Source organism: Loxodonta africana, unplaced genomic scaffold (genome assembly GCF_030014295.1).
Source record: "Loxodonta africana isolate mLoxAfr1 unplaced genomic scaffold, mLoxAfr1.hap2 scaffold_39, whole genome shotgun sequence".
In the NCBI taxonomy this organism is placed as follows: Eukaryota; Metazoa; Chordata; class Mammalia; order Proboscidea; family Elephantidae; genus Loxodonta; species Loxodonta africana.
The window spans coordinates 1,934,762-1,959,786 of record NW_026975102.1 but is presented as its reverse complement, the minus strand read 5'-3'; the positions used below and the strand labels follow the sequence as shown (position 1 = coordinate 1,959,786).

General features: G+C 44.4%; 1 long non-coding RNA gene across 4 annotated transcripts in view; it reads right to left on the bottom strand.

Annotated features, from left to right (window-relative positions):
- Nucleotides 1-5,221: 5,221 nt before the first annotated feature.
- The window catches only part of LOC135229559 (uncharacterized), an 847,392-nt gene continuing 827,588 nt past the window's right edge, over nt 5,222-25,025 (bottom strand). For 3 of the 4 annotated variants that reach the window (XR_010320245.1, XR_010320248.1, XR_010320247.1), the window contains 2 exons: nt 17,196-17,343; nt 8,442-10,165 (listed from right to left, as the gene is read on the bottom strand). This is a non-coding gene — a long non-coding RNA (uncharacterized LOC135229559). Of the gene's footprint in view, nt 5,926-8,441; nt 10,166-17,195; nt 17,344-25,025 lie in introns of those variants that run through there. The other variant, XR_010320246.1, reaches the window with a different exon arrangement.

Below are 25,025 nucleotides of genomic sequence, written 5' to 3'. Positions count from 1 at the left end.
GCTGGTCCGCGAAATTTGCATCCCAATGGATTTGCGGCGGGGGGGGGGGGTCCAGCCTCGGGATCCAGCTGCGGAGTGCCCTCGGGCCTGGGGGCTTGAAGGGCTTGGGGAGAAAGGCCGTGTCCAGGGCTGCACCCAGGTCCCTACTCTGCCCGGGGCGGGTTTGCGGGTCAAGCTGGAGGATGGGGGCCTGCCCACCCCGCCCCCCACCTGCTCCCTGTGCCGGGGGGGAACCAAGGCCCAGAGTTCGCCCGGGGCGGTGAGATTCCAGACTGAGGGCGGGGCACTCGCCCCCATTCCTCCTCCTACCCCCACCAGACTCCGTAGGGTGCCACGGACAGGGGACAGAGGGATCCCCCGCCCAAGGCCCTGCTGCCCCTTACTGTCTTGGGCGCTGTGCCTGGGAGGCTGAGGCACCCCGCGCCCGCGCCCGGCCGGTCTACTCTCGGGGCTGGGGCCTCGCCGCGGCCCCACCGGGAAAGGAAGGGGTCCTGGGAATCTGTGGAGCACGGCGGGGACCCTACTCCTTGTGGAAGCAGCGATTCAGTGTGTGTTAACAGTGTGGATGCCGGGTCCCGCTCCCCCTCTGGGTGGCGGGTTGGGGGTAGCAGGAAGGGGTCCTGAGCAACCATGTTGTTTGTTAACTTGAGCATTTGTGCAGCGCTGTGTACCGGTCGCTGTGGACGCGGTCTCTGGTGCTGAGGGGATTTGAGGGTTCCTCACACTGGCGGGATTTGGAGCCTCTACCCTGGTGGCAGTAGGTTTAGTGGGTTACCCTGGTGGCATAGTGGTTACGTGCTAAGGCTGCTAGTCAAAAGGTTGGCAGTTTGAATCCACCAGGTGCTCCTTGGAAACTGTGGGGCAGTTCTACTCTGTCCTATAGGGTCGCTATGAGTCAGAATTGACTGGATGGCAACGGGTGTGTTTTGTTTTTTTTTTTAGGTTGGAGATTAAGTGTCTCTCAGGCTGACATTTGAAGGTCTGGAGCTGACGGTTTATGAGGGTTTCTAAGGGTTTTAAGTGCTCCGGCCATGGGCACCAACCCGATCTTCCAGCACCTGCGGACGGACCGCCCCCCCCCCGGGGGATTGGCTGCTCTGGGACCCCGAGCCCAGAGGGCGGTGAGAAGCTGACAAACGTGAGTGATGTCCTGCAGGCTCCAGTTGGCGGGGCAGCCCTGCTCACATGGTCTCAATACCGGCAATCGGGCAGTCGGCTTCGTGCCTGGGGGTGGTTTCCGAATGTTCCCTCGTGTCCCCCCACCCGTGCGGGGCGACAACTCTCCCCTGGGCGGGGACCTAGTAGAGGCCTGCAGGGCATCAGGGTATGGAGGGGCAGAGCTTGGGCGGGGAGGGTGCAGCCCTGCAGGTTCCTCTACGTGACCACGGCGGGGGGGTGCGGGTCATGAAGGCTGGGCCTGGTAGAGGACCCACTAGGGCGCGCAGAAGGAGTGGGTTAGGATAATCATAGCATTAATGGGAGTATTGAGAGAGCGCCCTGGGGCCTTGGGTCCCTCGGGAAGAAAAGCTTCTGCTGTCGCCACTGCAGCAGTACCCAGGTCAGTCCCGGCTTAGGTCCAGGAGGTTCCCATGCTCAGAGGGTCTGGTGGGCAGAACAGAACCGGCGGTGAGCGCGCCCTCTCACGGCCTTGCACCGAATCGCTGAAGTTCAGTGTCAGGCAATTCTAAGGCATGGTTTTGGAACTGAACAGTGAAGCAGAGCAAATGATGCAGTGCCTTGATGGGACCGATGGAGACAACAAGAAGCAAAGCACAGCTCAAACTTCAAAATTCCACTGAGTGTTAGTAGGATTTGGAGGAAGAAAATAGACGGAGAGTCGAGAGGCCCAGAGATGCAGAAGGGTTAGAGGATTAGGGTTAGGGGTTAGGGTTTGGTGTTAGGGGTTCAGGTTGGGGGGTTAGAGGTTTGGGAGTTAGGTTTAGGGGTATAGGTTTTAGGTGGTTGGGGGTTGGGGTTAGGGCTGGGGTTACTAGGCTCGGGCACAATTGGTTTAGGGTTAGGGTTAGAGTGAGGCTGAGATTGATTCCCCAGTCTTGTGTACCGTCTTTCCTTTGCCAGAGTTACCACCGATCTGTTGTTTGGTTGGAAACCCTGATGGCGTAGTGGTTAAGAGCCACCGGTGCTAACCAAAGGTCTGCAGTTCGAATCCACCAGGCACTCCTTGGAAACTCTATGGGGCAGTTCTAATCTGTCCTGTAGGGTCACTATGAGCTGGAATTGACTCGACAGCAGTGGGTTTGGTTTTTTTGGTTATTGTTTAGTTGGCTTTTCTCTACCCGCTCTTCGTCTCCCTGGTGAACATCAAGGATTGTTTCTGTGCATAAATGTTTTCAGGAGTTTTTATGATAGTGGTCTCTTACTGTATATGTCGTTTTGTGATTGACTTAGTGTGATGCGCCCCAGATTCATCCATGGTGTGAGATGTTTCGGAGATTCATCATTGGTCTTTATTGTCGTGTAGTGTTCCACTGTGTGTATGTACCGTAGTTTGTTTATCCGTTCCTCTGTGGACGAGCACTTAGGTTGTTTCCATCTTTTTGCTACTGTGAATAATGTTGCAGTGAACACGGGTGTGCATATGTCTATTCCTGTGACTGCTCATGGAAACCCTGGTGGCTAGTGGTTAAGTGCTACTGCTGCTAACAAAAAGGGTTAGGGTTTGGGGTTAGGGATGTTGGGGTTAGGGTTGTTAGAGTTAGGGTCGTTAGGGTTTGGGGTTAGAGTTTAGGGTTAGGGTTTTTTGGTTGGGGTTAGGTGTTTGGGTTAGGTTTAGGGTTTGAGGTTAGAGTTTGGAGTTACAGGTTAGGTGTTAGGGGTTGCAGTTTGGGGTTTAGGGTTTTGGGGTTTAGTCGTTAGGGTTTGGGTTAGGTTTTAGGGGTTAGGGTTTAGGTTTAGGATTGGCGTTGGTGTTGGGTTTGTTTGGGATATGTGGTTTGGGGTTAGAGGGTCGGTGTTAGAGGGTTGGGGTCTAGAGGGTTGGGGGTTAGAGATTGAGGGAGTTAGAGGGTGAGGGGTTAGAAGGTGAGGGGGTTAGAAGTTGAGAAGATTATAGAGTGAGGGAGTGAGAAGGTGAGGGTGTGAGGGGGTGAAGGTTAGGGTTTAGGGTTAGAGGGTTTAGGCTTAGGGTTCAGAAGCTTGGGGTTAGGGGGTTAGGGTTCAGAGGTTGGGGTTGGTGTTGTGGTTAGGGTTAGAGAGTTAGGGTTAGAGGATTAGGGTTAGGGGTTAGGGCTAGGGCTTAGGGGTTCAGGTTTAGGGGTTTGGGATGGGTTTGGGGTAAGGTTTTAGGGTTTAGGATTAGAGGGTTAGGCTTAGGGCTTAGAGTTTAGGGTTTTAGGATTTAGAGTTTAGGGCTTAGGGCTTAGAGCCTAGGGTTTAGGGCTTAAGGTTTAAGGCTTAGAGTGAGCGTTAAGGCTGGGGGCTGGGGTTAGGGTTTAGGGTATTAGGGTTAGAGGGTTAGACGGTTTAGTGTTTAAGTTTAGGGTTTAGGGGTTAGGGGTTGGGGTTAAGGGTGTTAGTGTTTAGGGTTGTGGCGTTTAGGGTGTTAGGGTTAAATGTGTTAGGGCTAAGGGTGTTAGGGTTTTGCGTGTTAGGGTTTTAAGTGTTATGGTTTAGGGTTTAGAGTTAAGTGATAGGGTTAGGCTTAGGCTCATTCTTAGGTTTAGGGCTAGGGATTTGAGGTTTAGGGTTTGGGGTTAGGTTTGGAGGTTGGGGTTAGGATTAGGGCTAGGGTTAGAGGGTTAGAGGTTAGAGTTAGAGGGTTAGGGTTTCGGATTAGGGTTTCATGTTAGCGTTAGAGGGTTAGGGTTCGAGGGTTAGGGTTAGGGTCATTAGGGTTAGGGTGGTTAGGGGTTAGGGTTAGGTGTTAGGGTTTAGGGTTTACGGTTAGGTTTAGGGTTTGGGATTTGAGGTTTGGGTTTAGGGTTTGAGGCTTAGAGTATAGGGTTTAGTGTGTAGGGTTTTGATGTGTAGTGTTTTGGGGTGTAGGTGTTTAGGTTGTAGAGTTTAGGCTATAGGGGTTACGGTTTGGGTTAGGGTTAGAGTTTAGGGCCTTGGGGGTTAGGACCTAAGGGCTTAGGGTCTTAGGGGCTTTGGGGCTCAGGGCTTAGGGGCTAGAGTTAGAGGGCTAAGGCCAGAGGGCCCGAAGGCCAGAGGGCCAGGGTTATGGTTTGATTCCTGGCTGGCAATTTTTTTCCTTCAATATTTTGTGTAAGTCATCCCTTTGCCTTCTTGCCTGCATGATTTCTGCTGAGTAGTCCAAGTTTTTTATTATTTACTCTCCTTTGTTGGTGACTTCCTTTATCCCTAGCCTCTCTTAAAATTCTCTTTATATTTGATTTTGGCAAGTTTGATTATTATGTGTCTCGGTCACTTTCTTTTGAGATCTACCTTATGTGGAATTCGATGAGCATCTTTCATGATATCATGGAAGTTTTCTGCCAACAAATCTTCAACAGTTCCCTTTGTATTTTCTGTTAGCCCTCCCTGTTCTGGTACTGAAATCACTCATAGTTATTTCTCTTGATAAAGTCCCACATGATTCTTTGGATTTCTTCATTTAAATTTCTTTTATCTGCTTTCTCTTCAAATATATTGGTCCCAAGAGTTTCATCTTCAATCTCAGTAATTCTGCCTTCCAATTCCTCAGTTGTGCTCTTCTTACTTTCTATTGAGTTTTCTAACTCTGTAATTTTATTGTTAATCTTCTGAATCTCTGATTGCAGTCTCTCTATGGTTTCTTGCAGCTTATTAAATTTTTAACTATGTTCTTGAGTAACCTTTTTAATTTCTTCAGCTGCTTTATCTTTATGTTCCTTGGCTTGATCTGCATTTTGCCTCATTGGAGAAATCCTTGGGCCCTTCACTGGCTCGCCATTCAGCTCCGCGACGTCCACTACTGGCCCTGGCCTCTGGCCGGTGCCCCACTGCGCGAGTGCTCCGGAGCGATGTTTCTCCACCCATCACTATCATTCTGCCACCAGGGGATATGTGAGTGTGGGAGTCACCATTTCTCACTGGCAGCAGCGTCACAAGTCACTAGACTTCCAGGTACCCGCAGACCTAGGCTGCCTTCTGCCTCAGGCAAGGTCCCGAATCCTTTATACCAGATGCTGACACCGGGCCACTGGTGAACATTCATTTTGATCGACACAGAGGTCTGAGTGAGGGTCAGCAGGCCAGGTAGGTGACGTCAAGGCCAGGTGGGCGGGACTAAGGTTTCTTTGCCATCACCATGGAGAGAGTCTCCCCACCGGAAGAGTGGGCAGAGCTTATGATGGGCCTGGTGACAAGACTCAGCCAATGGCAGAGATCCAGTCCGCCAGGCAGATGACACAGGGTCCTCCATTGTGACCTAGGACACCTAGTGGTCACAGGATTTGAGCACACCCTGGGAAAGGCTACGCAGGCACAAGGGAGCCCCTGGTGCGGACTGCTTCACGGCATTGGCAGAGCAGGCCAGGGTCCAATTTTCCCACTTTCCTCAGGATATCAGTACGCAAGACATCCTCACTCAGCATCTCTTGCCTCTCTCTCTATATGTGTTCATTCTCTGAAATCTCTTCCTTCTCTCCCTGAGTCACTTCCCAGCTTGGAGTGCCTGATAGAGTGCCTAGAGACGAAAGAGCAAAGGGGGAAGGTGACTGATTGGGGAGCTACATCACGGGTGTACTCTGGCCAGGTGAAGCTTGTTGACATGTGGCAGCCTCTCCGGAGACTACTAATTCCGCTGATGACATTCTATGCAAATACCCGGGTGAGTGCCATGGGCAGAAAACATTGACACATACCTGCCAGAGGCCTATCCTGGGTCTGAAGAGTCCACCCTGGTCTCCAGCGACTCATCATCTCAGCACACACTTTGCTGCACGCATGGAAATCGCCTCTCTGCACGAATGCCTTCACCTGCTAGGAAACACACGATGTCACTCAGCCAAAGGAGAGCACAGGCAAAGTCAACTGAAGCCCCCATTGTCAAGATTTTGCTTCTGCTGGGCCACAGCCCCCGGTGGCACACTGCATGCGCGTCACTTCTCCAAAGACAAGGCCGAATTCTGGGCAACCAGGGCCCCAGCAGTCCAGAGTCTGCAGAAGGCGGCACATGGATCGCCTCTTTGCCACATACAGGAGGGAGGCCTGTGCCCTAGACTGGCTCCGCTAGAGCTCCACGACCTCAGCTATTTTCCCTGACCTTTGGCCCGTGCCCTCATGAGTGTGTTATCTCTAGTTACACTTCTCCTCCGACCACTCTGAATCCACCACCTGCGGATACCTGAGTATGGAAATTAACATCTATCACTCGCTGCAGTGTCACAGGTCGGTCACTAGGTGTCTAGGCTCAGACTGACCTTGGCTGTCTTCTGCCCAGGCAACTAGCCTAAGCCTTCAAAGGAAATGAGGACACGTGGTCACTGGCCGACATCCTTTAACCAACACTGAGTCCCTGGTCAGCATCCTGGAGTCCTGGCAAGAAGAGCCAGGCACCTCCAGGAGCATCTGGAGGAGGAGACAGGGGCTGAACAGGCTACCACACCTACTCGTGCTGCTACACATGTGGGAGACCTGGCTGCAGAGGGTGCAGGCATGGCCTCAAGGTCAAAGGAGAAAGCACCTGAAGACGTGCTAGGACTCTTAGACTGAGAGAAGCAGGATGTCTGGACTGCAAAATATGCACTCTTCAGGGAAGAAGTTCATTCAAGCTTCTTAAACCCACCTCACCTGGAAAATCCATCCTCTTTTAGCCTTGTGCCCCTTCCACACCCCTTCTAGTACAAAGAGAGATGCAGCCCTACGGCACCAGGGTGGAAGAAGCCCCAGGATAGCTGTCCGAAGACATGAGGTCCACTCAAAAGCTTCCCCCACCAAGGAGAGAAGAGGACAAGACTCATCTGCAGATGAGGTCTCAGGGCCCTGAGAATGAGCATAATGTTTGTAAGGAAAGAGAAATAGGATTTCAGTGGGACATGGAAGTATGACAAAGAGCCTCTGCAAAGATAGCTCTAAGGGAGGTGTGATTGTGAAGGTGGGCTGGTCACTGAGTTCTTTGTAGTACAAGGTACCAGACAGAAGCCAGACTCTGGGGGGAACCTGCCTGCCGGTGAGCAGTGGGCATAAAACCCTAAACCAATGAGAATCAAATCCCTTCTCAGCAGCTTCTGCACAGATCAGTGATGTTTGCTTGGTCTCTCTCTTTTCTGTGGTCTAACCTGATCTGTTCTGAGATCAGAGAGTTGGAATAGAAAAGCCTGACTGAGATGAAACGAGCAAAGAGAAGACAAGGCCTCCTAAATCTGGTGAAGACAGAACACAGATAACCAAAGGTGAGGATGGGAAGAAACAGATTGAGTTCCAAGTCCCATGCACAGTATCCCAGGGCCTGGGAATCCCTGGAAGTGCCAGAGGTGTGTACTCCCTGGGAGATGCGACCCCAAGTGTCAGAGGAAGCCCTGTGGAGCAAGGAAGGGAGGGCAGGGCCTCTAGGATGGGCACTTCCATACAGGCTGCCCATGTGAATTTCTCAGAGTGACCGTGACAGATCCTGAGAGGGACAGTTTGAGGCAAAGGAAAGTAAGTTTTCTGAAGAGGGGTGAATTCCACAGTCGCCTGATAATGAAACAGAAATCCCGTCCTGCTCAGAGGTACTGAGTAGGAGGGATTGTGAATTCCCATCCTGCACAGAGGCTGGCTGGGAAGTTCGACTGTCTAAAGACAATGTGGCCAAAGTCTTCTTTATCTTTCAAAGATATATCTTTAACTTCCTGCAAATTCAATCCTGAAAAAAAGCCTAGAATATACAAGTGTGGGTTTTTCAGGAGAGCAACAAGGGGAGAAGGTGATAGTGGCATATCAGAGAAGGAGAACAATAGTCTAAGAGTCCCTGTGTTACTTAATGAATCACACACGGTGTCAAGCATTCTTCCTTACCTGTAGACATGCAAATTCAGTAGATGTTTTAGCAATAACTGAATTAATCCTCAGAATTCTTTTTGGCCATTTCGAGGCATAGAGACCAGAAGAAGTCATTAGTTACAAGAGCAAGCAATAATTCGCTGGTCTGAATTTTGTTCAATTTCTGTGTTTGCCCTTCATAGATGGATAAAAGTCTCTGAATCTGGCATTGAAGACAGTGTTTTCTCTATTGTTATGGATTGAATAGTGTCCCCCAAAATGTGTGTCAACCTGGCCAGGCCATGATTCCCAGTATTGTGTGGTTGTCCTGCATTTTGTGATCTGATGTGATTACTTATGTGTTGTAAATTCTAACCTCTGTGATGTTAATGAGGCAGGATTAGAGGCAGTTAGGTTAATGAGGGAGGACACAATCTGCAGGATTAGGGTGAGTCTTGAGTCAGTCTCTTTTGAGATACAAAGAGAAAAGTGAGCAGAAATGAGAGGGACCTAATACCACCAAGGAAGAAGTGCCTGGAGTGGAGCATGTCCTTTTGACCCAGCGTCCAGGCGCTGAGAATTTCCTAGGCCAGGGGAAGATGGATGACAAGGACTTTCCCCCAGAGCCACAAAGAGAGAAAGCTTTCTCTGAGAGCTGGCGCCCTGACTTCAAACTTCTTGCTTCTTAAACTGTGAGAGAATAAGTTTCTGTTTGTTAAAGCCATCCACTTGTGCTATCTCTGCTATAGCCACACTAGATAACTAAAAAACACATATATAAAATAGTAAAAAAAAAAAAAAAGTTTCAAATACACACACATACACGTATGATGTTATTAAACTTTAAAAGGTTTTACATTCTTATAACACATTTAACAACAGATATTTGTATACAGAAGTTATAATAAGAGCCATCCCCACATAAGTATATTGTACCTGCTCCCCCAAAGTGTCCAGTGTCCAAAGATACATATGTACCCTTTTACATACTTCTTTTTGCCGGGACACATGTAAGTACATTCATTTGTTTGTTTTTATGGAAATTAGGTCACATTCTACCCATGTTTTTCTCTGAATCACTCTTCACTTGACAATTTTTCATGGTTCCTCTAAATCAGCAGACATGGAAGAAGCACTCTTTTTGGTTCTTCTTATTTTTAACTCCCACCACTCTTCTGTCAGTTTGTTGTAGTGTGGTGGCTTGCATGTTGCTGTGATGTTAGAAGCTATGCCACCGGTATTTCAAATACCACCAGGTTCACCGATGGTAGACTGGTTTGAGTGGAGCTCTGGATTTAGACAGACTAGGAAAAAGGACCTAGTGACCTATTTCTAAAAACAACTGGCCAGTGAAATCTTACAAATAGTACTGGAACACTGTCTGATGGAATGACAGAGGATAACCCCTTAGGTTGGAAGGCACTCAAAATACAAGTGGGGAAGAGCTACCTCCTCAAAGTAGATCCCACTTTAATGACGTTTCCTGATGGGGCACAACTCATAATGAGAAGAAACTGATGCAAATATCCTTTAATAATCAGAACGTGGAATGAAGGAAGTATGAATCTAGGGAAATTGGAAGTCATCAAAAATGAAATGGAATGCATAAAGGTCAGTAATCCAAGGCATTAGTTAGCTGAAATAGCTTGGTTTTGGACCTTTTAAACTAGACAATGATATGTTCTACTATGCCAGGATTGAGATACTAAAGAGAACGGCATCATATTCATCGATAAAAAGAACATTTCAAGATCTTTTCTGAAGTAGAACACTACGAACAATAGGATAATATTCACAGGCCTACCAGGAAGACCAGTTAATAAGACTATTATTCAAATTTACACACACATTATGAATGTGAAAGATGAAGAAGTTGAAGGTTTTTACCAAGTTCCGCAGTTTGAAACTGATCAAACGTGATGCATTCATCAATCAAGATGTACTGATAATTACGTAATTAGAATGCGAAGTTGAAAACAAAGCAGACAAATCAGCAGTTGGAAAATAAGGTATTGATGATAGAAATGACAATGAAGCTTACCTGATAGAATTTGGCAAGACCAATGACTTATTCATTGCACATACCTTTCGTCAGGAACATAAATGGTGACTATACTCGTGAACCATTCCAGGCAGAATAGATAGGAATCAAATTTGTGGAAGGTGATGATGGAGAAGGTCAATACCATGAGTCAGAATCAGGCCAGGGGCTGACTGCAGAACAGATGATCAGTTGCTCATATTCACGTTCAAGTAGAAGCTGAAGAAAATTAAAACAAGTCCATGAGTCAAAGTATGCCCTTGAGTATATCAAACCTGAATTTAGAGACCATCTCAAGAATAGATTTGATGCACTGCACACTAATGATCGAAGACCAGATTAGTTGTGGGATGATAACAAGGACATTATATATGAAAAAAACAAAAAGTCATTAGAAAGACAGGAAAGAAAGCAAAGACCAAAGAGGATGTCACAAGAGACTCTGAATCTTGCTCTTGAATGTACAGTACCTAAAGAGAATGGAAGGAAAAATAAAGTAAAAGAGCTCAACAGAATACCTGAAAGGGAAGCTGGAGAAGACAAAGTATGATAATATAATGTGAACAGATCTGGAGTTAGAAAACCAAAAGGGAAGAAAACACCTGGCATTTCTCAAGCTGAAAGAACTGAAGGAAATATTCAAGCCTCTAGGTGCAATACTGAAGGAAGGATTCTATGGGCAAAATATCGAACAACACAGGAAACATCAAAAGAAGACGGAAGGAATACACAGACTCAATACACCAAAAAGAATTGGTCGACATTCAACCATTTCAGGAGGTAGCATTGGATCAAGAGCTGATGGTACTGAAGGAAGAACTCCAAGCTGCACTGAAGGCATTGGCAAAAAACACGGCTCCAGGAACTGATGGAGTACCAAATGAGATGTTTCAACACAGGGACGCAGTGCTGGAGGCACTCACTTGACTATTCCAATATATTTGGAAGACAGCTACCTGACCAAATGACTGAAAGAGATCTATATGTGTACCCATTTCAAAGAGAGGTGGTCCAACGCAATGTGGAAATTATCGAGCAATGTAATGTCATTAACATCCCACGCAAGAAAAATTTTGCTGAATATAATTTAAAAACAGTTGCAGCAGTACACAGACAGGCAACTACCAAAAATTCAAGCTGGATTCAGAGGAAGACATGGAATGTGGGATATCATTTCTGATGTCTGATGGATCTTGGCTGAAAGTAGAGTATATCAGTAAGATGTTTACCTGTTTTTGTTTCCTATAGAAGCACACTCAACTGTGTGGCTCATGACAAATTATGGATAGCTTAGCAAAGAATGGGAATTCCAGAACACTTAACTGTATTCATGCGGAATATCTACGTAGACCAAGAGGCAGTCATTTGAGTAGGGCAAGGGGATACTGTGTGGTTTAAAATCAGAAAGTTATGTGTCATGGTGGTATCCTTTCACCAAACTTACTCAATCTGTATGCTGAGCAAACATTCTGAGAAGCTGGTTTCGAAGAACAAGAACATGGCATTAGTTTTGGAGAAAGATTCACTAACAACCTATGATATGCAGCTGATACGACCTTGCTTGCTGAAAGTAAAGAGGACTTGAAGCAGTTACTGATGAAGAGCAACCACTACAGCCTTCAGTATGGATTACACCTCAACATAAAGAAAACAAAAATTCTCACAACTGGACCAGTAAGCAACACCATGATAAACAGAGAAAATACTGAAGTCATCAAGCATTTCATTTAACTTGAATCCATAATCAATGCCCACAGAAGCAGCAGTCAAGAATTCAAACAATGTATTGCATTGGGCAAATCTGTTGCAAAAGACCTCCTTAAAGTGTTGAGAAAGAAAGATGTCACTTTGAGGACTAAGGTGTGCCTGAGCAAAGCCATGATATTTTCTATCACCTCACATGCTTGAGCAAGTTAGACAATGAATACGGAAAACGGAAGAACTGATTCATTTAAAATATGGTGTTGGCAAAGAATACTGAATATACCATGGACTGCCAGAAGAATAAACAAAACCATCTTGGAAGAAGTACACCAAGAATGCACCTTAGAAGCAAGGATGGCGAGACTTCATCTCACGTGCCTTGGACATATTTTCAGGAGGGACCTGTCCCAGGAGAGGCTCATCATGCTTGGAAAAGCTGAGGGTCAGAAAAAAAGAGGAAGGCGCTCAACAACATGAACTGACACACTGGCTGCAAGAATGGGCTCAAACATAGCAATGATTGTGAGGATGGTTCAGGATCAGGCGGTGTTTCATTCTGTTTTACACAGGATCGATGGCATCTAACAGCCACAACTAACATATGTATGCATATATATATGTATGTGTGTATGTGTGTGTGTGTATATATATATACCTATTGCCATCGAGTCGTTTCCAACTCATAGTGACCCTACAGGACAAAGTAGAACTGCCCCACAGAGTTCCCAAGGAGCGCCTGGTGGATTCGAACTGCTAACCTTTTGGTTAGCAGCTATAGCTATTAACCATTATGCGACTAGGGTTTCCATATATATATATATATTCTCTTCACTAGTTTTGCATCTCTAGAGATCCCAGGCTAAGACATTTGGTACCTACTGTGGTTCTAGAGGAACCAAATCTTAAGGATGAGTTTTCTGAATTGATTCTCAAGTCTGGCTAGTCTTAAAGGCACTGATGACTGTCTCCAGTAGTAAACAGGCTATTGCTAATCCATGGTGGGAGGTGACAATAGAAATACGCAAAATACTACTACCACTGGATCAAATATTTGTGAGAGACAAGGCTCTGCCTGATTACATATTTGATACTTTTCTATAATTTTGTCAGAATAAGAATAATAAGGAAGCTGCTTGGTTAGTCCTGCTTTTGCTAGTCACACTGGTGAATGAAAGAAATGGGCTCAAAGCTGAAGCACCACATACAAGATCTGAAAGCTGCCACTTGTGCCCAGAAAGAAAACCATATTTCTTATAGTAACAAGGCTAATGCTGCCAAAAATAAACTCAGATTCTTATCATAAGAGTGACTGAATTAAAGCGCCAATTGAATATCCAGCCTCAAATGGTGTCTGAAGTTAGAGTGAGGGCACTGATTGGGAAGAAATGGGATCCTGAAACTCGGGATGAGGACATATGGGCAGACAGTCAGGAAGTGGGGGACAATGAACCTCCAATTTCTGTTGAATCACTCTTCCTAACAGAACCAGACCTCTTACTCCCATCTGAAGAGATTCTCTAACTTTGCCTGCTAAGGCACCCTTCCCAGTAAAACAATTATCCCTTCCACCTCCATCTAATGAGATTACCCTCAGCTGTGCCTGAAGTGTCTTGTTTGAGTTATCTCCTGGGGTGGTATCTGGGGCATTGCCTGGGGCATCACCTTAGGCAGATGTCTTATAAGACACGGCTGAACATCCCACTGCCACTGCCCATTTTTGCTTCTAGACCTATACCTAGACTTCAGTCCCAACAAGCCCCAAAAGGTGAACTATGAAGTATGACCCAGGAGAAAGTATGCTAAACTCCAAAAGAACTGCTTGATTTTTCTAATACATACATACATACATACAGAAACCTGGTGAATATGTGTGGGAATGGCTATTATGGGTGTGGGATAATGGTGCAAGCAACATAAAGGTGGATTAGTCTGAGTTTATTGATATAGACCCAGGAAGCATAGATTCTTCATTCAGTGTTTCAGCTTGAGAGGTTAGAAAAGGATCTCATAGTTTATTTGGTTGGTTTACTGAAGCATGGATTAAGTGGTGGCCTATAATAAATCAAGTGGAAATGGCAGATCTGCCATTGTATACTGTAGGAGAAGGTAACCAAAGGCTGAGGGAAACTGGCAGGTTAGAATGGATTTATTAGGCTGGACCCACAGATCCACACACGGAGTGCCCAGAGGGCTCTCTTTGTACCATAGCGGTGAGGTACAAATTTGGGAAGCAAGCCCTAGCATTATTGAAGACTTCTGTGGTTGCTATTTTATGTAAGTAAGAGTCCACAGTGAGAACTGCCCTAACTGAATTAAGACACCTAACTACAATGCAGTTGACTGGACCCCGTGGTGGTAGCAGCCAAGTGGTGGCACTCAATCAACAAAGACAAGGTGTGTGTGGTTACCATAACAGACAGTAGAGTCAAAGCAGTAATCAGAATAGTCTGCTCACATGGATTTATGGCAATGGCTACTTAGTCATAGTGGCCCTGGGAGTGAAAGAGCTGGGAAATGTACATCTCCTGGTACCTAGTGTCTTAGATATCTAGTGCTCCTGTAACAGAAATACCACAAATGGATGACTTTAACAAAGAAAATTATTCCCTCACAGTCCAGGAGGCTCTATAAGTCCAAATTCAGGGTGCCAATTCCAGGGGAAGACTTTTTCTCTCTGTCACTCCTAGGGGAAGGTCTTTGTCACCAATCTTCCCCTGGACAAGAAGGTTCTCAGCACAGGGACCCTAGGTCCAAAGTGTGCACTGCTCCTGACACTTCTTTCTTGGTGGTACTGAGGTCCCCCTGTCTCTCTGCTCTTTTCTCTTTTATATCTCAAAAGAGACTGACTTAAAACACAACTTAATCTTGTAGATTGAGCCCTGCCTCCTTAACATAACTGCTTCAAATCTTCGCTCATTAACATCATAGAGGTAGGATTTACAATACATTGGAAAATCACACCAGCTGACAAAATGGTGGATAATCGCACAATACTGGGAAGCATGGCCTATTCAAGCTGATATATACATTTTGGGAAGACAGAGTTTAATCCGTAACACCTAGTATGCAGCTATCGACCTGTTAATGCCTTTTTCTCCATACCTGTTTGGAAGTATCACCAGAAACAGTGTGCCTTCTCTCTGACCTAAGTATATAAGGACCAAATAATATAGAGGAATCTCTGTTACATTTTCTCCATCTTACCGTTATTTGGCCTCATAGGCAGACCCAGTCACTTAATTGCACGGCAGAATGAAGAGATTAAAGCCCCAACATTCTTGCCAGTGGACCAGGAAGGTAGCTGCTCAGACATCAGAGAGCCTTAGAGAGACAGAGACCAGGCGGCTCAAGAGAGGGATACCATAAAGTTGTTTTTCATACCCCCCTCCACTCCCACAGTTGCATATGCTTTGCTCTGACCCTAAGAAGTAGATCAATCCTTTGAGAACTGCATTATGGGTTAGAACACCAACAAGGTCCCAGACTGAGTGACACTCCCATAGATTACATCCAAATGTCATTGCAAAGTCTTCAAAATCTGAACTGACATCTGAGCCACAGCATCCAGAAGTTGGGAAAGAACCTGCAGCCTGAACATAACTGGGCCAAGTGATTGCTAAAACAAAGAACATCAACATTTTCTGTAAGATTGAAGTAAGACATAGTCTTGGAATCATAGACAAAAACTTTAAAAAGCTACTTTAACCACACTCAAAGAAGTAACAGGCACACCTTAGAAAAATAGAAAAATACATAGAAACCATTCACAAATGAAAATTTTAGACAGGAAAAATAGAGATAAAAAATTCACTTGATCAGCGGAATGCTGTTGACAGACAAAAGGATCAATGAGATGAAAATAGTTCAATTGAAAATATCCAATCTGAAAACAGAGGACAAATATTGAAAAAAAAAATGAACAGAGCCTCAAAAAAATCCAAAAATATCTAACATTTATTTATTGGAATTCCATAAGGTGTAGAGAAAATATGTGGTGTAGAAAAAAGTATCTGAAGAAATACTGGCTGAACACTTTCCCAATTTGTTGAAAGACATAAACTTACAGATTCAAGAAGCTATGCAAACTCCAACAAGTTCAACTCACATAATTTTACGCCCAAATGCCTCACTGTCAATTGTGGAATAACAAGGACCAAGAAAATATCTTCAAAGAAGCTAGAGAGAAAACAAGTCATTTCACACAGGAGAAACAATTGGAATGACTCTGTATTCATCATCTGTAGCCATGGAGGCCAAAAGGCTGTGAAAACAACATTTTTTCAACACTGAAAGAAAAGAAACATTAACCCAGTGTTCTATAGGCTGTTATTTCTTTCATGAGTAAAGGAAAAATATTGACATTCTCAGGTGAAGGACGCTTAAGAGAATTCATCGCCACCAGACTTGTTCTAAATGAAACACTAAGGAAGTTCTTCAGGTGGTAGACTTGGAATTTCAGGAGTTATGGAAAGCAACAAAGTCGAAAGTACCTTCTGAAGTTTGCCGATCAGCCAAAGATTAGACAGGTCTATAAAACAAACAATAACACACGTGAAGAAAGTGTTTCTTAGTTCAATCGTGTGTATGAGACCAAAAGTACAAAACCTGCCCAAAAGCACAGAAAAGAGGGCAGGACGGAACAGGAATCATGGCGGATGGAAACGGGGAACCGGAGCATAGAAGAGAATATGGACACATCATGAATATTGCCACCAATGTCACAAAACAATTGTGTATAAATGGCTGAACAAGAAAGTAATTTGCTCTGTAAAGTTTCAAATAAAGCACAATAAAAAATTTTTAAAAAGTGGTAGGTATCTGGGTAAACATATTATGCCAACCCTGCTGTCACTGCACAACATGGTGCAGGACTCCCCTCTTTGGAAAGACTTTCTAGCCTATTGCAAACACTTTGGAATATACTCTTGGTGGCAAATTAGTATTAGAGAATGGGATTATTTTGAAAATATGAGATGTCTGTACTCATGTCTGGTGAATAAACTGGATAATAAAATTTTCAGAGCGAAATGAGATGTTCTAACAGAAAAATAGGCCTGAATTCCCACGTGGGCCATGAGGCTAATCTGAAGGCCTTTCCCAGAGAGGCATTTCAGGCACTTCTAGAGCAGCAGGAGCACTGGGGAATGCATGTATCAACCTCCCCCAGGGCCTTCTCTGAGGAGTAAGTACCTGCTTTAGTACTAAGCTTAGGGGTTCATAAATAGTCATTCTGCATAAGGTCTTCAGGTTCAAGTCTGTAATCCAGCTGGGATTCTGTGTGTGCTGCATCTCTGCATCAAAAGAACATGCTTCTAGAAGCAGAATGCCAGGAGAGAGGCGGTTGGGCAGTTGGGGGTGGGGGGTGCTGCGCAGACAGGGGTGCCCAAGGGAGGCACAATATAGTCATTCTGCAGCAGGTCTAGTCATTCTGCATAAGAATTAGAATGCTTCTGTCAATGCATAATAGTTTACATGCAGGACATAAACAAAGTGACTGAAGGACAAAGTCGAATAGTAAACCAAGCCACTCCCTGTCAATCCTTACCTGAGAGGGTCTTCATGAAGACTTCCGGGGATGGAGAAGGACACAGTAAATGCTGATTTATTTTACCTCTTCCTTCCTCAAGAAACAGGAACTGGTGTTAAGATGTCAGGTGTCAAGCCCCAAACTCCTCTTCTGGTCTGTATTTAAGCTGTATAATAAAACTGGGATCAGGCAATCAGCCGTGAGCAGACAGACCCAGAGTATTCCCAGTGCCCCACATCTTTGAGCTCCAGTGAGATCCTGTTCTTAGTCACTAGATTAGCAGAGGAGCTGAAAGACTGAAATTCCGTGTTTTAAGGCAACTTGGGCTTCAAACAGTCACTTATTGCTAAAGTCATATTTCTCTGTGTTAATTTATGATCCTTAACTCAAATCCGGAGTTTGGAGCTCATTTTGATAACTCCTCATTAGTCTGCATAGACTAGAGTCTGCTCACAGTCAGTGATGACAATGGAGGAAACAAAGTCCCTAGCCCAGAGGAGGGACTGCTCCCCATATTTGGGGAAATGCCCCTGGGAAGCATCGGCGAGGTGCACTTTGGCCTCTGTGGCTTTGCCTTCTGCTCCTGGAATTGCACCCTGGGGGCCTCCATATGCAGACCCAGAGTCCGTGGGTGACCACAACTCCCCCGTTCTGGGTCATCGTCCGGACACACGTTGCGATATGCTTCCTGCCCTCCTTTCCAGCATAAGCGCTGCGATCGCAAGTGGCAGAACCAGTTCTCAGGTCCAGACCCTAGACCTTGCCCTCCTTGGCCTTAGGCTTCCCCTAGTCCTGGTGGAACCTGCAAGCCTGGCGGATGCGAGGTTAGCACCCAGCTGGGTGGGCTTGGGCCTGTCTCAAAAGGCTCATGGTGCACGTGGGTTCCGCCTCCTTGGAGCCTGCGGGCTTGCGGCGGGCAGCCCGGCATCTCCTGCCTCCCTCGGGCGCCCTCTCTGAGCAGCAGCTCCCCTCCCCCTCCCCCGCCAACCACCCAACAGTCGCACTGCCTGCTTTCTGCTTCTAGAAGCGTGTTCTTTTGATGCACACATGCAGCACACACAGAAGCTCAGTTGGATTACAGACTTGAACCTGAAACGCACAACTTTAAAACTACTAGACTGGCGGGGGGCAGGGGTATTGGCAGTGAAAAAAGGAAAAAAAAAAAAATAAGAAAGAGAACAATTACAAAAAAAGTATTAGAAGACTATATCCTCACATTATGGACTCAAGAAGGTTGTGGATAAACAACTGCGCAGATAGCATACTGTTGTCTCTTTGCAAATAAGTCTTAAATGAGGGAATTTGGTACCGGGAAGAGTTGCAGAGCCTGACTTTGGGGAAATCTGGGATTGATGAATTGCCTTCCATGAGGCTACAAGCCCTGATAATCAATATTTGAAGATGAGATTCGAGCAACCTAGAACATGCATCAGAATTTTTTCTAAGTAAATTAGCACCAGAAGATGCCTTTAACCACTAAATAAAATGGGTCAGTAGTTCAAGATCTCCCTACAAAGAAAACGGCAGACCTAGATCGTTTCCAGTCAGGTTCCAGCAAACATGCAAGAAACAGTCATTTTAATCTTGTACATAGTCAACAGAGATTAGAAAACCATGAGATACTCCCCTAACTTGATCCTTAAGGCTAGTTTAAAAATGATAACAAATTAGAGAAGGAAGGTAGAAGAAGAGTTAGAGGACAAGCACACTCAGTAACTGAGATGCAAAACCCTACGTAAGATGCCAGCAAAGGAAATCCAGCAAAGGATAAACCACGTAACATGCCATGATCAAGGCATTTTATTGTAGGCATACAAATTTGAGTGAACGTTAAAGATTTAGTAATTTCATTCACCACATGCATAGGTGAAGGAAGAGAAGACATATGCTCACCTCAAGAGATGGGGGCAAAGCAGGTTGATAAAATCCAATCACACGGAGAGATAAGGACTAGGAGCAAATATGGAACAGAAAAGGAGTTCCCGAACATGGAAAACTACAACTAGCACGATAGTTCATGGTGACGTGTGGAACATTCTCTTTAAAATTAATAAACAACAAAATAAGGGTGCTTCTATCATTACTTTTATTAAACATTGAACACTGGAAGTGTAAGCTAGTACAAAAAGAGAAAAAGTATAACTGCTATTCATAGATTATAGGACTGTCTCCATTGAAAACTGTAGAAAATACTGGAATTAATAGTAATCATAAATAAAAAATAAATTGAAATTTCAATGCATCAGCATCAAGCTGACTCTGTCATAACTCTTAGGTGAAAGCAAAGGACACTGACAGGGAAAGAGCAGGTTCGGGTGGTCTAGACCAAGGAGGGAAGAAAATTATTCTGCACTGGGCTGAACTTATAAGAACGGGTATGTGTGTTAGTTACCTAGTCCCTCCATAACAAAAAATAACACAACTGGATGGCTTTAAAGAACAGAAATTTATTTTCTCACAGTTTAGCAGGTAGTCGTTCGAATTCAGGGCATGGCTGTAGTGGGAGGTCCTTCCTTGTCTACCTCAGCTTCTAGTAGATGCCAGCAATCATTTGTGTTCCTGGCCTTCTAGAAGCATCTGTCTTCTTTGTCTGTCTTCCTTTTCACCTGTTTGTGTCTGTGTGTATTCTGCTCCTTTTATAACTAAGAAGAGTTAGGCTTAGGACCCACCCTACATTGGTATGACCTCATTCACATAATAAAAGCAGGCCCCCTCTTTCCTAACAAGGTCAGATTTACAGGTACAGGGGTTAGGATTTCCACATACATTTTGGAGGGACACAATTCAATCCCTAACAGTCGACTTACCAGATATTCTGGATTGAGAGTACTCGCATGAACAGCTGAGAGTGGTTCCAATTCTTTGCTACATTCGTTGGCTGAAACTTGTCTCAATGGTCACCCAAAGGAACGCTGGAGCAATTTATTGTGTAGGACCTGGCCAACCATTCCTAATCACATCCATTGTGTGGAAAAACACACAATCCCATCACCGAAGCCTTGAGAAATTCATCGATAAGAACGGAATGGTGGTTGGAACCAAGAATTGTTTCATAGCCTAGATAACATGGTGCAGCTGTTAGATAGCCACATGGAGATGTCCGGTAATAAAACTTCACCCCACACGGAGATGTCAAGGATAATACCAACAGCTAATGTTCATTGAGTACCTACACTGGTGCCAGGCACTCCTGTGCTTTTCCTTTCATGTTTGCTTTTCATGATGGCCATATGAGGAATGTATCATTATAATGCATAAAGAGGTCAATACAGAGAGTTAGGCTGACATTTGAATATATGAGTCTGGACCCAGGAGGAGTTTGAATGGATGGAGGTATAAACCTCAGGTCCATAGCTACAAATAGACAGCAGTAAACTCACTGAGGCATCCTAGAGGGAGGATGTCAGTAGAGAGAGGAGCAGGCACCAAGCCCAAGGGTACTCTGGTATCTAGAAGCCTGCCAGGTGAACAGCAGCCAACAAGCCTCTCTGAAGTCCAGTGTGGTTCCTGGAGGGTTGTCTGTGCTTGCTCTCAGCTGCATTTCCCCAGTGCTCCTCCCCCCTGCACTGGGTTGTCCCCTTCATGAGGACAGGGACAGTGTGTACCTTTCACCACTGTACCTGCATAACATAGACTACTTCTGGCCCATGGAATATACTGACTGAATGAAAAATAAACAAAGGATAAGTACGTAAAATCCTTCGTAGTTGATACCTTGGAATACATTAAGGGGCTTCATGAGTAAGAGGGAGAAAAACTGATCAGGGCTGCTTCTGAGACCATCTCTTAGGTGTAAAGAGTGTTAAACAATAATTAAACAAAGAGATTTAATGGCAGAGATGTATGTTAAAAAGATGTAAGTATAGGTTGAAGATTACTAGAAACATGCACATTTATTATTGCAACTATAGTCAAATCGTTAAAAAACATATAGTACATGCACACAGAATATTATAAAGTAATTTAATGCCCTCATTAAAAAAAAACAAAAAAAATTTATCATGAGAAAAGACTAATGATGAATGAAAATATCAGGATATAATATCCGTGTTAATATACATAAATGTGTGTGCTAATACACACATAAAACCAGTTGCCACTGAGTCAGTTCTGATTCATGATGACACCAGTGTGCCAGAGTAGAACTGTACTCCATAGGGGTTCCAATGGCTGAGTTTTCGGAAGTAGGCTGCCAGACCTCTCTTTCACAGCAATTCTGGGTGGACCTGAACTCCAACTTTCTGTCAGCAGCTCAAGATATTAACCATTTGCATCAACCAGAGACTCTAATACACATACATGCCAATGTAAGTAAGATAACAGACATATCGGAACGTTAATAATTTATTCTATGCATTACGTATGTTTTCTTGTTATTTATTGCATACTTTCCCATTGCTTCCAAGTTTTTGAGGAATAGAATGTACTTCTGGAAAAATTCATGAGAGATTTTTAAGTAATGAAATAATTAACAGAAACAGAATGAGTAAATCTGTGGCAAGGCAGCCCATGAACCCAAGATTACAGTAACACTGGTATGAAAAGGAGAATTGTGGAGTCCTGAAGCTCAGTGGTCCCATGCATGCATCAGGAAAGAGGGAAGAGCAAATAAACAAGGAGAAAATACAGTGAGCCAGAGGAGTGGGAGCCCTCTGTTGTGGGCACAGTTTTCTCATGAAACTTTAGATGGACACAGTGGGTGGGATTATCCACTTCCATCACACAAACATTTTTATTACCCTTGATTTTAACGGAACTATGTTATAAAAACAAATGATAAAATAAAGTATAATAAAAGAATAAATCTCATAGTGGACTACTATCATTTTCCCCGGCCACTGAGGAGGGCAGGAGACACACACGGGAAAGAAGATGGAGCAGTGTGAAGAATCATGCTTAGTGAGGAGGGGAGTGTTTCTGAGACAGGCCTTACCTGCTACCACCTAGGGAAGTAGGCAGCCGTGCACAACCAACTGGAAGAAATGGCACATTATTTCTGAGACCTACTCCAGCTCATAACAAATTATGGATAACATGGGAAAGAATGAGATTTCCAGGACACTTAATTGTTCTCATGAGAAACCTGTACATAGAAAAAGAGGCAGTCATCTAAATAGAACAAGGAATACTGCATGGCTTAAAGTCAAGAAAGGTGTGCATCTCCATTGTATCCTTTCACCATACCTATTCGACCTGTATGCTGAGCAAATAATCCGAGAAGCTGGACTGTCTGAAGAAGAATAAGGCGTCAGGATTGGAGGAAGACTCATTAATAACCTGAGATATGCAGATGATACAATCTCGCTTGTTGAAAGTGAAGAGGCATTAAAGCATTTACTGAAGAAAATCAAAGACTACAGACCAACAGCCTAACAACAGGACCAATAAGCAACATCATGACAATGGAGAAAATGTTGACATCACTAAGGGCTTCATTTTACTTGGATCCACAATAAACTCCCACGGAAGCAGCAGTCAAGAAATCAAACGACACATTGCATTGGGCAAATCTGCTGCCAGAGGCCTCTTAAAGTGTTCAAATGCACAGATGTCACCTTGAAAACTAATGTGCACCTGACTCAAGCCATGGTGCTTTCAGTCGCCTCATACGCACACGAAAGGTGGGCAATGAATAAGGAAGACTAAAGAAAAATTGAAGGCACTAAATTACGGTATTTGCAAAGAATATTGAATATACCACGGACTGCCAAAAGAATGAACAAATCTGTCTTGAAAGAAGTACAGCCAGAATATTCCTTAGAGGCAAGAATGACGAGGCTTCATCTCACATATTTTGGACACGTTGTCAGCAAAGATCGGTCCCTGGAGAAGAAAGTCATACTTGGTAACAAGTGGCCACAACAATCGGCTCAAACATAACAACGACTGTGACGGCGACAATAGGTAGTTTAACATACATTTTGACCCATACGAATTAAAATTTAAACAATTATTTCATGCCTTTTTGTAGCGGTTTCAGAATATACAATTAAAATAAATGTAAACAATTAATAGAAAAAATCTCTGAAAATAAAATTTAATTTTTTTAAGTCACTGCTCCATAGCCCAAATCTAAATGGCTTGATATAAAGCACTGGTCTTTGTGATTCACAAAAAGCAGGTGCCAATTCCTGAACAAGAACTGAAGTGACAGGAGAAACTCCCCATGCTGTTAGAGCCCTGAGTATGGGCCCTAATCCAATAATCTGTCCTCATTAATTCCTTTTCATTTCATCTCTGTGCAAGAGGGGAGGGAGAAGGTGAGAGAGGGTTACATGTGCCTATTCTGTTCTTTAGCATCTAGTTAACTGCCAGGAACAAGTATTCATAAGAGGCTACAAAACATTAAAGTACAAATAAGGAGGAAAACCTCCTAGTATATATATGTATTAGGTGGCACAAAGAGTTAAGTGCTCAGCTACTAACTGAAAGGTTGGCAGTTTAAATCCACTCAGTTGCCTTGGAAGAAAGGCCTGGCAATCTACCTCCAAATGGTCACAGCTATTGAAAACCGTATGGAGGGCAGTCCTACTCTGAAAACTCACGGGGTCCTCAGGAGTGAAAATCTCCTCAACGGCAACTGGATTGGTAATCTATATATGGCATAAATGTTCGGAAAATTAGTTTCTGAACATATACACGGCATACAGAATACACTGCACATTAGTATTATGTGCCAAAACCCACTGTCATCAAGTCAATTCTAACTCATAGTGACCCCAAAGGACAGAGTAAAACTGCCACATAGGGTTTCCAAGGCTGTAAGTCTTCACTGAAGCAGACTGCCACATCTGTCTCCTGCAGAGAGGCGGTTGGGTTCGAACCACTGACCTTTCAGTTAGCAGCCAAGTTCTTTAGCCACACAGCCACTAGGGCTCACTGCTGTCATGTACAGTGATTACATAAGCAAATTCTGAAACAAACTGCCTGGGTTTAAATCCTAACTCAATCTATCAGGTGGTTGATCTGGGCACGTTACTTTACCTCTCACTGCCTCAGTTTCCCATTTCTAAAATGGGTCTTATTCAAAAGGTTGTTACGCAGGTTAAATAAAACACACAAGGCACTTAGAAAAAGGCCTTACACACAGAATGAACACAATAAATGTTAGCTTTCACAATTATTAAGGGAATACAAACAGCTTAGTTGAAGAAACTTCCATTGAGAAATAGTTGCGTTCCAAAATTCATGTGTAAAGTCATTTACATCAACTGTTAAAGTTGTATGTTTAGATTCAAGTGATTACTGAGGTGTGTTATGATCTTGAACAGAGTTCAGGGGACTATACAGGCTGAATCTGCATGCCCTTCTCCTGCACATCCATTCCATCTCCCTTGGAGCCCAGACATCATGTTATCAATTAAACCCCTCCCACACTGGTGGTGTACTGTTTAAGAGCTACAGCTGCTAACCAAAAGGTCATCAGTTTAAATCCACCAGGCGCTCCTTGGAAAGTCTATGGCACAGTTCTGCTCTGCTCTATTGGGCCGCTATGAGTTGGAATAGACTCAGTGGCAATGGGTTTTTAATGGGTATGAGTTAACTGTTCAGTGCTTAAAGACATACCAAAAGCAACCACGAACACAAAAGTATAGTAAAAAGTTCTTATTTCAGAATAGCAAAGCCTTTTTCTAACACAGTGGTGAATTAGGGTGGACTGTGGATCAAGAGGAGGCCTGGTGGCATAGTGGTTAATAGCTCAGCTGCTAACCAAAAGGTCAGCAGTTCAAATCCACCAACTAGACCTTGGAAACTCTATGAGGTAGTTCTGCTCTATGCTATAGGGTCTCTATGAGTTAATATCAACTAGGGTCTCTATGGGTTGGAATCAACTGGATGGTGACAAGT